Source organism: Triticum aestivum, chromosome 6A (genome assembly GCF_018294505.1).
Source record: "Triticum aestivum cultivar Chinese Spring chromosome 6A, IWGSC CS RefSeq v2.1, whole genome shotgun sequence".
In the NCBI taxonomy this organism is placed as follows: domain Eukaryota; kingdom Viridiplantae; phylum Streptophyta; class Magnoliopsida; order Poales; family Poaceae; genus Triticum; species Triticum aestivum.
In genome coordinates this window covers 144,998,087-145,009,673 of record NC_057809.1, presented here as the reverse complement: position 1 = coordinate 145,009,673, position 11,587 = coordinate 144,998,087, and positions in this window count along the sequence as shown.

Genomic DNA, 11,587 nt, shown 5'->3' with positions numbered 1-11,587 from the left:
AGATATACCTTGAAGCACTCACCTCCCCGGCAACGGCGCCAGAAAAGAGCTTGATGTCTACTACACAACCTTCTTCTTGTAGACGTTGTTGGGCCTCCAAGTGCAGAGGTTTGTAGGACAGTAGCAAATTTCCCTCAAGTGGATGACCTAAGGTTTATCAATCCGTAGGATGCATAGGATGAAGATGGTCTCTCTCAAGCAACCCTGCAACCAAATAACAAAGAGTCTCTTGTGTCCCCAACACACCCAATACAATGGTAAATTGTATAGGTGCACCAGTTCAGCGAAGAGATGGTGATACAAGTGGTATATTTATAGTAGATAATGGTTTTTGTAATCTGAAAATATAAAAACAGCAAGGTAACAAGTGGTAAAAGTGAGCGTAAACGGTATTTCAATGCGTTGAAACAAGGCCTAGGGTTCATACTTTCACTAGTGCAAGTTCTCTCAACAATAATAACATAATTGGATCACATAACTATCCCTAAAAATGCAACAAAGAGTCACTCCAAATTCACTAATAGCGGAGAACGAACGAAGAGATTATGGTAGGGTACGAAACCACCTCAAAGGTATTCTTTCCAATCAATCCGTTGGGCTATCCTATAAGTGTCACAAACTGCCCTAGAGTTTGTACTAGAATAACACCTTAAGACACAAATCAACCAAAACCCTAATGTCACCTAGATACTCCAATGTCACCTCAAGTATCCGTGGGTATGATTATACGATTCTCATCACACAATCTCAGATTCATCTATTCAACCAACACATAGAACCTCAAACAGTGCCCCAAAGTTTCTACCGGAGAATCACGACGAAAACATGTGCCAACCCCTATGCATAGGTTCATGGGCGGAACCCGCAAGTTGATCATCAAAACATACATCAAGTGAATAACGTGATATCCCATTCTCACCACAGATACGCACGGCAAGACATACATCAAGTGTTCTAAAATATTTAAAGACTCAATCCGATAAGATAACTTCAAAGGGGAAACTCAATCCATTACAAGAGAGTAGAGGGGGGAGAAAAAATCATAAGATCCAACTATAATAGCAAATCTCACGATACATCAAGATCGTACCACCTCAAGAACACGAGAGAGAGAGAGAGAGAGAGAGAGATCAAACACATAACTACTTGTACATACCCTCAGCCCCGAGGGAGAACTACTCCCTCGTCGTCATGGAGAGCACCGGGATGATGAAGATAGCCACCGGAGAGGGATTCCCCCTCTGGCAGGGTGCTGGAACGGGTCTAGATTGGTTTTTGGTGGCTACAGAGGCTTCTGGCGGCGAAACTCCTGATCTATTATGCTCCCCGCTCGTTTTAGGGTATATGGATATATATATAGGCGGAAGAGGTATGTCAAGGGAGCCACGAGGGGCCCACGAGGATGGAGGGCGCACCCTAGGGGGGTGGGCACGCTCCCTGCCTCGTGGCTCCCTTGTTTCTTCCTTGACGTGGACTACAAGTATCCCGAGTTGATTTCCTTCCAAAAATAAGTTCCGTGAAGTTTCAAGTCAATTGGACTCCGTTTGATTTTCCTTTTCTGCGATACTCTAAAACAAGGAAAAAACATAAACTCGCACTGGGCTCTGGGTTAATAGGTTAGTCCCAAAAATAATATAGAAGTGTATAATAAAGCCCATAAACATCCAAAACAGATAATATAATAGCATGGAACAATCAAAAATTATAGATACGTTGCAGACGTATCATAGGACTAGGGTTAACTAGCAGCAACAGGTCTCAAAAACTAAAGGGACAACATAGATGAAAGCTACAGAATGTGTATCGTTTGCACTCGAGATAAACTAGATGGCACACAAAAGTATTAAGGAACAACATAGATTATACTAGAAGTGGTATAATACTATAATCACCAGCCTATGGGATAGCATTGGCTGATGGATGATAACTGTGGAACAATGTTACCTAAAGAACAAATCTCTTAGCTGAACTATGGAACATCGTTAACTCCTGAACAAGACCCGTAACAGATCAGCATGAATATACAGTGAAATGTGAGAATCTATTTTCAATGCTTAGATGAATAATAAAGCCATAAATGTTGCACACAAGTAAGATGAGGGTATAACCTATCTGGCTACCATCCATAGGAGTGAGCATCATGTGCTGACTTGTCGATGACCATGTAGTTGTTGTGGCTTTCCATGTCGAGCACGCTCATTCGATGCAAGGAACTGTTGAGTGGGGACTATAGCTGCCTTCTGGTGCATGCTTCCCTTATTGGAGCAGCTGCAGTGAGTCAGAAGACGGTGTGGCTGAAGATGCAGAAAACACATAATGTTAAGAATGACACATCTCTTTGATCTGAAGAAATACCATAAGAGATCAATAGCAAGGTACGAGAGTGGTTACACGTCTGTTGACTGAAGACTAAATTGGGGTCACATGATTTTATTTTATTTTCATACTGTCTGATCTATGCCGGATGGCTTGATGGCCGTCTTGTGCCTCCTGGCTAACATTGTTCGGAATCTTCCCCGAAGATCCAGTGACCACCGGCAGAGCAGCCTGCCTCCACCGCCTGTGGCCCCGAGCAAAACCCAGCTCCCGGCCCCACTTCATTGCCGTGGTTGCACCGCCCCCGGGCCAATCCACAAAGACTCGCTGTCATCCACATCTGGCGGTGCCAGTACCTTCAACCCACCCAACTCTAAGATAGCCATCTAAGCGCTGCTTCCACGGTGAACTTGTGCCCCCGCACCCTTACATTAGACACCAGCCAACCGACAGCCTAGGAGCTCCGCCGGCTCGAGGGGTGTTGCTTCCCATTGGGAATCGATTGGCCCAGAATAAAAATTCAAACAACTGACGCCTAAATAAAGTGATTTGAGATGAGGGTGCGACCTATCTGGCGGCCCGGTGAAGTAGGCAGCTCCAGCTACCTAGTCGGTGAGGCCGGCGCGGTTGCGGTGGCTACCGGTGGCAGGGAAGTAGAGATGTCGCGATGGTCGACGGCTGCGGGGAAGCAGCGCCGGGGCTCTGGACGTGTCCAAAGTTGGAGCCACTCCGGCGCCGTGAACAACGGTGGGGGTGAGTCGGCTCCGGTACGGTTCACGCAGCCGTCGTCGAGGAAGCTTCGGCAGCACAGAGTAAGAGGCACACGACCCAGTGCATGGGAAAATGGAGAGCGTCTTCGGGATTAGAGAGGAGGGCGGCTGTGAATTTGGTGCGGTGGTGGGAGCCATGGAGGAGGGGCTGAGGTTTCACGGCTCGGGAGAAGGGAGCTTTCGTGGAGAAGGTGATTTGGCGCCCACAAGGTATGAATGGGGAATTAGGAGGGGGAACCATGTCTTACGGACACATTTGTCTGAAATGTGGGGGAGAGTTACAGTTCTACCCCTTCCTTTAGGCTTCTTGGCTTGGGTCTGTGTACTGAGGGTCGGGGATAGTAGAGTAACTTTGCTTCTCCCAAATAGTGGGCGCGAGCGATTTTGGGCGAGGAGGGCGTGTTTTGAAATATACTGGGTGCAAGTGATTTCGTGCGAGGAGGGCGTGTTTTGAAATATAGTGGGTGCAAGCGATTTCGGGTGAGTAGGGCGTGTTTTGAAATATAGTGTGCGCGAGCGATTTCGAGCGAGGAGAGTGTGTTTTGAAATAATGGGAGCGAGCTATTTCGGGCAAGGAGAGGGTGTTTTGCCGACCATGGTTTAGGAATTATTCGGCACATGTCAATTCGGCCGAGGAGAAGGCGCGCTTGGATGAAGTTACGGACCTACCCTCGATGTATAACGAGCCAATTGATGCGTGTCCCACATAGGTCGGTAATTTCACGTGTCCCATTTATTTGCTCAGGCGAATTCCACTGAGCAGAGGGTATTTAACGGTTTGTTCAAATTTTGGTAGAATGAGCATCCACGTCTACCTTACCAAGTTGATTCGAATCAAATTTTGAAATATTAGCTTGCCACTTCTTTTTTAGATGGAGAGGTGATGCTCGGGGGTAATGTGTTTTTACATGCTCGTTGCTAGCGATTTACTATATGACAAATAGTTGACCCACTCAAAAACGGGAATCAATCCCAAAATGAAATATCCTGATTCAATGAAATAGCTCGTTCACCAGGTCAAAATAGTGAACTAAATCCAAAATTAAACACCTCAACCGAGTAGCATGTTGTACAGTATTATAGTACTCGATGCACATGTTGAGAGTCAAATTGATGAACTTGTTTGATATACGCATATCTCCATTCATGTGTGCATTGCATACAACATGTTCTCCAATTTAAATATTTGAATGCAAGTTTATATCGAAACATGGTTTATATAAGTCTTTGATGCATTAAACGCGACCTCCCCCTCTCCCGAACTCCTGCTTTCTCTCTCTCTCTCTCTCCCACAATCTTCAATTCCGTCACACGCATCCAACACACAAACCTTGTTGGTCCCTCTCCCTCGCTCTCCGTCCCTCTCCGTCTCTCTCCATCTCTCTCTCTCCCTCTCTTTGTGTGTGGGTGTGGGGGGGCTTTCTAGTTCCATGCATATATATACTCCATCTATAGGTCTCTCTCGCACACTATGTATGATTGTCTAGTCCAAGCTAAATATCTTGGGTGCACTCATTGTACGCACACAAATTCCTTGGCTCGTTGCCCGTAATTCTCTCACGCACCACTCTGTCGTCTCGGATCAATTCTCTCTCTCAGACTCTCCATCTACCTGGGCCACACATAAACATGCATATCTCACTCGCACTCGATAGACCCATCTAAAACTTTATCTATCTCCCTCGTTCTCTCTCCGTCTCACACGCACACACACACAATCTCATGCCTAGCCCAGTATGATGGTCTGTCACTCAAATGTAGGCACACGCAGTCCCCCCCCTATATGTATATGATTAGGTAATCTTAGTCTCCATCACAAACATGTGCATGGTCTATCTTGATTTCTCTCGAGGCATATTTCTATCTCGCACGCACCTCCCTCGATCTCCCACCCATATAAGTCCCCTCACGATCTCGAGGGGATCTCTCTATCACAAACACACCCTCTCTCCCTCCCCATGCATCCATGTTCTCCATGTGTCCCTCTCGACCTTTGTTCCTTGTTGGCCAGACCTCTATTGGACATGTGCTATAGGGGTGTCTCTCTCCGTTGCAAACAATCATGCACTAGCTATCTTCGTGTATCTCCTGACCTTGCTTTTGTATCTGGGAGATTCATGCGTGATATGTGCATGGTTGTTTTGAAAAGTCAAACCTCAGAAAAGTTTGACCAGGTATATGTGGAGAAAAACATTTACATCTGGAACGATCATTAGATTCATCACAACATGTACTTACTTCATACTATCATTTATCTTTGGTATTGTAGATATAGGTATTTTTTTATAAACTTGGTCAAAGTTTCAAAAGTTTGACTTAAAAAAATGTTGGCACTACATTATTGAACGGAGGGAGTAGCTCTTTCTCTCTCTCTGCTACTCCCTCCGTTCCAAAATAGATGACTCAACTTCAGTATAAAGGTAGTACAAAGTTGAGTCATCTATTTTGGAACGGAGGGAGTATCTCTTACGGGCCTCCCCTCTCACTCGAACTCTCTATGCCGACGGATTATACGCTCACCGTGTCAGCGTATAGCTCCGTATATTGTTTAGTTGACTGGTCAACCAGTCCAAATGCTGCCTTGTCAGGTCGTGTTCTCTATCTTTGTGTGCTGGCCCATGTGGCAGTGGGTGGAAATAAGTAAACTAGAGGCCCATCTGTCACGCGGTGAAGTAAACAAAGTTGAAACCACTCGTTGGGGTAGCACCCCGCACGCTAGTAAATTGAGGGCGCATTGCGGACACACTTCTTCCGCGTGAAGGAACAACTCGCGCACAATTCACCAGTGCGCGACGGCATGCACAAAAGGATGCACTCGCGCACACCCAGAAGGCCAGCACACAACACAGACCAGCACAAGTGTACAACGGCGTCACCGCCGGTTGAGATGGACGGTGAGGCAGCCAACAAGCGGAGGCGGCTCGAGCCAAAACCGCATCCAGCGAGCGTGGACTTCATCAGCAGCCTCCTTGACGACATGCTTCTCGTCATCATCGGCCTCCTCCCCACCAAATCTGCCGTGCGGACCGCCCTACTCTCCCGGTGGTTGATACGTCCATTTTGCATCATGCTTTTATATCGATATTTATTGCATTATGGACTATTATTTCACTTTATGTCACAATACTTATGGCTATTCTCTCTTATTTTACAAGGTTTACATAAGGAGGGAGAATGCCGGCAGCTGGAATTCTGGGCTGGAAAAGGAGCAAATATTAGAGACCTATACTGCGCAACTCCAAAAGTCCTGAAACTCCACGGAACATCTTAAAATAAATAAATAAAAATCAATGCCAAAGATGAAGGCCAGGGGGCCCACACCCTGCTCACGAGGGTGGGGGCGCCCCCCCAGGGCGCGCCCCCCTACCTCGTGGGCCCCCTGGTGGCTCTCCGACGTCCATCTTCTCCTATATGAAGTCTTTCGATGAGAAAAAAAAGAAGAGGAACTTTTCAGGACGAGACTCCGCCGCCACGAGGCGGAACCTTGGCGGATCCAATCTAGAGCTGTGGCAGAGCTGTTCTGCCGGGGATACTTCCCTCCGGGAGGGGGAAATCATCACCATCGTCATCACCAACGCTCCTCTCGTCGGGAGAGGGCAATCTCCATCAACATCTTCACCAGCACCATCTCATCTCCAAACCCTAGTTCATCTCTTGTATCCAATTCTTGTCTCAATGTCCGGGATTGGTGCTAGTAGGTTGCTAGTAGTGTTGATTACTCCTTGTACACTGGTAGAAAAAGAGGCTTCCGTCTAGCCCCATTAGTCGCGAAACTGTAGGAACCGCGACTAATGAAGTCTTTAGTCGCGGTTCGGCAGACGAACCGCGACCAAAGGCCTGGGCCCAGGGCGCTCGGTGGCCAGCTGGTGCACGTGAGGGGCTTTAGTCGCGGTTGGCTAGGCCAACCGCGACTAAAGGTGCCCAAAGGCCTTTAGTAACGGTTGGCCAGGCCAACCGCGACTAAAGCTCCTCCCCTATATATACCAGTTCAGCACACTCACTTAGCCATTTGGTGCCACTTCTCTTCACAAGCTTCACAAGGGGGTGTAGGTTTGCTTTTGGTTCCTCTTATGCACACAAGGTGTTTGATGAAATGCCCCAAGAGCGTGAAACAAACATGATATGAAGTGTTGGAGCCACACTTGAGGTTCCTCATTTATTTTTTCCTCCTCGATCGCGGTTAGCAACTTGAACCTTTCATGCATGTGTGTCATTGATAAAATATGCATGTGTGTTGTTCATTGTTTAATTTCTATTGTTTATAGCTAGTTAGTTTAACAAATGCATGATGGTTAATTATATAATTTATATTATAATAATGCAGATGAATCGGCAATGGATGTACGGTAACCGATTCTCCCGCGAGTTCACTACGGGTTTGAAAGATTTCCTCGTAGTGGCTAATGCGAACAAGCAGAAGGGTTTTGTTATCTGTCCATGTGTTGACTATAAGAATCAGAAGGGTTACTCTTCCTCAAGAGAAGTTCACCTGCACCTGCTTCGGCACGGTTTCATGCCAAGCTATAATTGTTGGATCAAGCATGGAGAAAGAGGGGTTATAATGGAAGAAGATGAAGAAGGGGATGATTTCATCGATGAAAGCTATCTTGCTCATTTCGGTGATACTTTCATGGAGGATGCTGAAGGTGAAGGGGAAGGTGAAGGGGAAGGTGAAGGTGAAGAAGAGGCACGTGATGAGACCGTTGATGATCTTGGTCGGACCATTGCTGATGCACGGAGACGCTGCGAAACTGAAAAGGAGAGGGAAATTTGGATCGCATGTTAGAGGATCACAGAAAGTCGTTGTACCCCGGATGCGATGATGGTCTGAAAAAGCTGGGCTGCACACTGGATTTGCTGAAATGGAAGGCACAGGCAGGTGTAGCTGACTCGGCATTTGAAAACTTGCTGAAAATGTTGAAGAATATGTTTCCAAAGAATAACGAGTTGCCCGCCAGTACGTACGAAGCAAAGAAGGTTGTCTGCCCTCTAGGTTTAGAGGTTCTGAAGATACATGCATGCATCAACGACTGCATCCTCTACCGCAGTGAATACGAGAATTTGAATGAATGCCCGGTATGCACTGCATTGCGTTATAAGATCAGAGGCGATGACCCTGGTGACGATGTTGAGGGCGAGAAACCCAGGAAGAGGGTTCCCGCCAAGGTGATGTGGTATGCTCCTATAATACCATGGTTGAAACGTCTGTTCAGGAACAAAGAGCATGCCAAGTTGTTGCGATGGCACAAAGAGGACCGTAAGTTGGACGGGGAGTTGAGACACACCGCAGATGGAACACAATGGAGAAAGATCGACAGAGAGTTCAAAGATTTTGCAGCTGACGCAAGGAACATAAGATTTGGTCTAAGTACAGATGGCATGAATCCTTTTGGCGAGCAGAGCTCCAGCCATAGCACCTGGCCCGTGACTCTATGCATCTACAACCTTCCTCCTTGGTTGTGCATGAAGCGGAAGTTCATTATGATGCCAGTGCTCATCCAAGGTCCGAAGCAACCCGGCAACGACATCGATGTGTACCTAAGGCCATTAGTTGATGAACTTTTACAGCTGTGGGACAGACCTGGTGTCCGTGTGTGGGATGAGCACAAAGAAGAGGAATTTGACCTACGAGCGTTGCTTTTCGTAACCATCAACGATTGGCCTGCTCTTAGTAACCTTTCGGGACTGTCAAATAAGGGATACAATGCATGCACGCACTGCTTACATGAGACTGAAAGTGTACATTTGCCAAATTGTAAGAAGAACGTGTACCTTGGGCATCGTCGATTTCTTCCGAAAATTCATCCAGTAAGAAAGAAAGGCAAGCATTACAACGGCAAGGCAGATCACCGGCCGAAGCCTGCGGAACGCACTGGTGCTGAGGTAGATCAGCTGTACATGTTGGCCAAGACACCATCTCCGACTATAACGACTTTCCAAGGGTACGAGATAAATGGGAATACATTTTACACGATCGCCCAAGATAAAAAGAGCACCAACCAAAACAGTGGTGTCCGCTTTGATGCAGCAACCGAGAATGGGCAAAAGGTCACATATTATGGTTACATAGAGGAGATATGGGAACTTGACTATGGACCCTCCTTTAAGGTCCCTTTGTTCCGGTGCAAATGGTTCAAGCTAACAGGAGGTGGGGTAAAGGTGGACCAGCAATACGGAATGACAATGGTGGATTTCAACAATCTTGGTTACCTTGATGAACCATTCGTCCTAGCGAAAGATGTCGCTCAGGTTTTCTATGTGAAGGACATGAGTAGCAAACCGAGGAAATGGAAAGATAAGAAAACGATCAGTACATCATGCGATGATCCAAAGCGCCGCATTGTTCTTTCAGGGAAAAGAAACATCGTGGGAGTGGAGGACAAGACAGACATGTCAGAAGATTATAATATGTTTGCTGAAATTCCGCCCTTCAAAGTGAACACCGACCCAAGCATTAAGTTAGATGATGAGGATGCTCCATGGATGCGGCACAATCGTAAGCAAGCAGGGACACAAGGGAAGAAATGATGTGTAATAATTTATTGTACCAAACTTTGTTGAATGGATCATGTGAATTATATTACCCATGATGTGTTTGGTGTCCATTTTCGAATGATTCGAGATACCACTGATGATACATGAAATTTGGAGTGATTTAGTCATACTCCTGCCTAGGCGTATAATATGCATACTCGTAGTCTTCATAGCCGCCGCCGTTGTACTGGTAGTCGTCGCCTTCTAAGTTGCCGCCGTCGTCGTCGCTGCTATCGTCGCTGTCGTACTCCTGCCTAGGCGTATAAAATTTTGAATTGAATTAGTTTTATTTTTCTGAATTTTTTGATATAATATTTGTGTTTTTAACATATTGAATTGAATTAGTTTTATTTTTCTGAATTTTTTGATATATTATTTGTATTTTTAAGATTTTGAAAAAGAAAAAGTATTTTGAAAAATACCTTTAGTCGCGGTTGGCCTGGCCAACCGCGACTAAAGGTCGTTGCGCGCGGGAACGCAAAAACCCGCCAAAAAACCCTTTAGTCGCGGTTGGTCTGGCCAACCGCGACTAAAGGGGGGGGGCTATAAATACAAGGGCCCGAACCGCCGCCTCCATTTCTCGTCTTCTCCGATTCTCTGCCGCGCCGAAGGCCTGCGGCCGTCGCCGTCGCCCTCGCCCTCGACGCCGCCCGCCGTCGCCCGCCGCGCTGTCATCGTCCTCTCGCGCCCCGGCCGCCCCGTCCGCCGTATGTTTGCACACCGCGCCCCGCCCCGGCCCACGCGCGCCGCCCCCTCTCGCCCCCGTACGGCGCCGCCGTCCGCTATCACCGGCCTCCCTCGCCCACCGCGCGCGCGCCGCCTCGCTCGCCCGCCCTCAACGCCGCCGGCCGGCCTCGGTACTGCCGCGCGCGCAGGCACGCGCCTCTCTCAGACAGAGAGCGAGATCGTGGAGAGAGAGAGGGGCGCCGCGGGCCACCGAAATTTTTTATTTTTTTTTTCTTTTTTTTGTTCTTTTTAATTTTAACTAGTTGAAGGAGAGGGGCGCCGCGGGCCACCGGAATCTGCCTGACGACTATGCACGTGAACTTCGTAGGCAGGCACTCATGTTGAAGGAGAAGAAAGAGCGAGCAGAGAACCAGGAGAACAAAGCCTTGGAGGAGGCCGAGAAAACGGAATTAGAAAGTAAAAAAAGCGGGAAACGAGTTGCCCAGCTCGGGGAACAAAGTAAACAATCGATTGCCCCGCTTATAGTGAAAGCCGCCGGTCCGGATGACCCCGATATCATAGCAGTTGCGGCAGCACATGGATTGACTGTAACGAGTGCCAGAGAACAAGCGGCCAACTTAGGTATTACTCTTCGTGAACTGTTAGGCCTTGATGAGGCGCCAGTGAAGGAGGTAGTAATTACATATGTGAAGAATGGGCCTCTCGTCGAGCCTGCGCAGGAAGAGGATCTACCTCCACAAATGAAAGGTCTGCTGAAATGGTACAAGTGTTACATAAAAAATAAAAACGCCAAAGAATATATTTATGCGGAAGTTAGATATGAGCATCACTTCAAACATTACTATGTACAAGTTCATCTGAGTGAATTGTTCCAGCTTTTCAATCTGCGCGAGCTCGACAAATCTATCATCAGTTGCTATGTTCTGTAAGTGATTTATTTCTACCCCATCTCGTTCATATTGCCTGCACTATATATATGTCCTAACTATATTGTTGTGTCCGCTATTATACATGCAGAATGAAGATTAAGGAATGCAGAGTAAGGAACATCCATGATGTTGGGTTCATTGACCCACACATCGTTAATGGATATGTGTTGGAGCATCACCCCGCCGACATGGAGGCAGACCTGTGGCAGTTTCTTACAAAGCAGGAACTCAAAAGTGATATTCTATTTCCTTACCATTTTGGGTGAGTGTTTCTGTCTTGAGCACATTCTCTTTTGTTTACTCCATGCATGGTATGTGGCCGGCTAATCGATGAGTTATGCATGACGTACT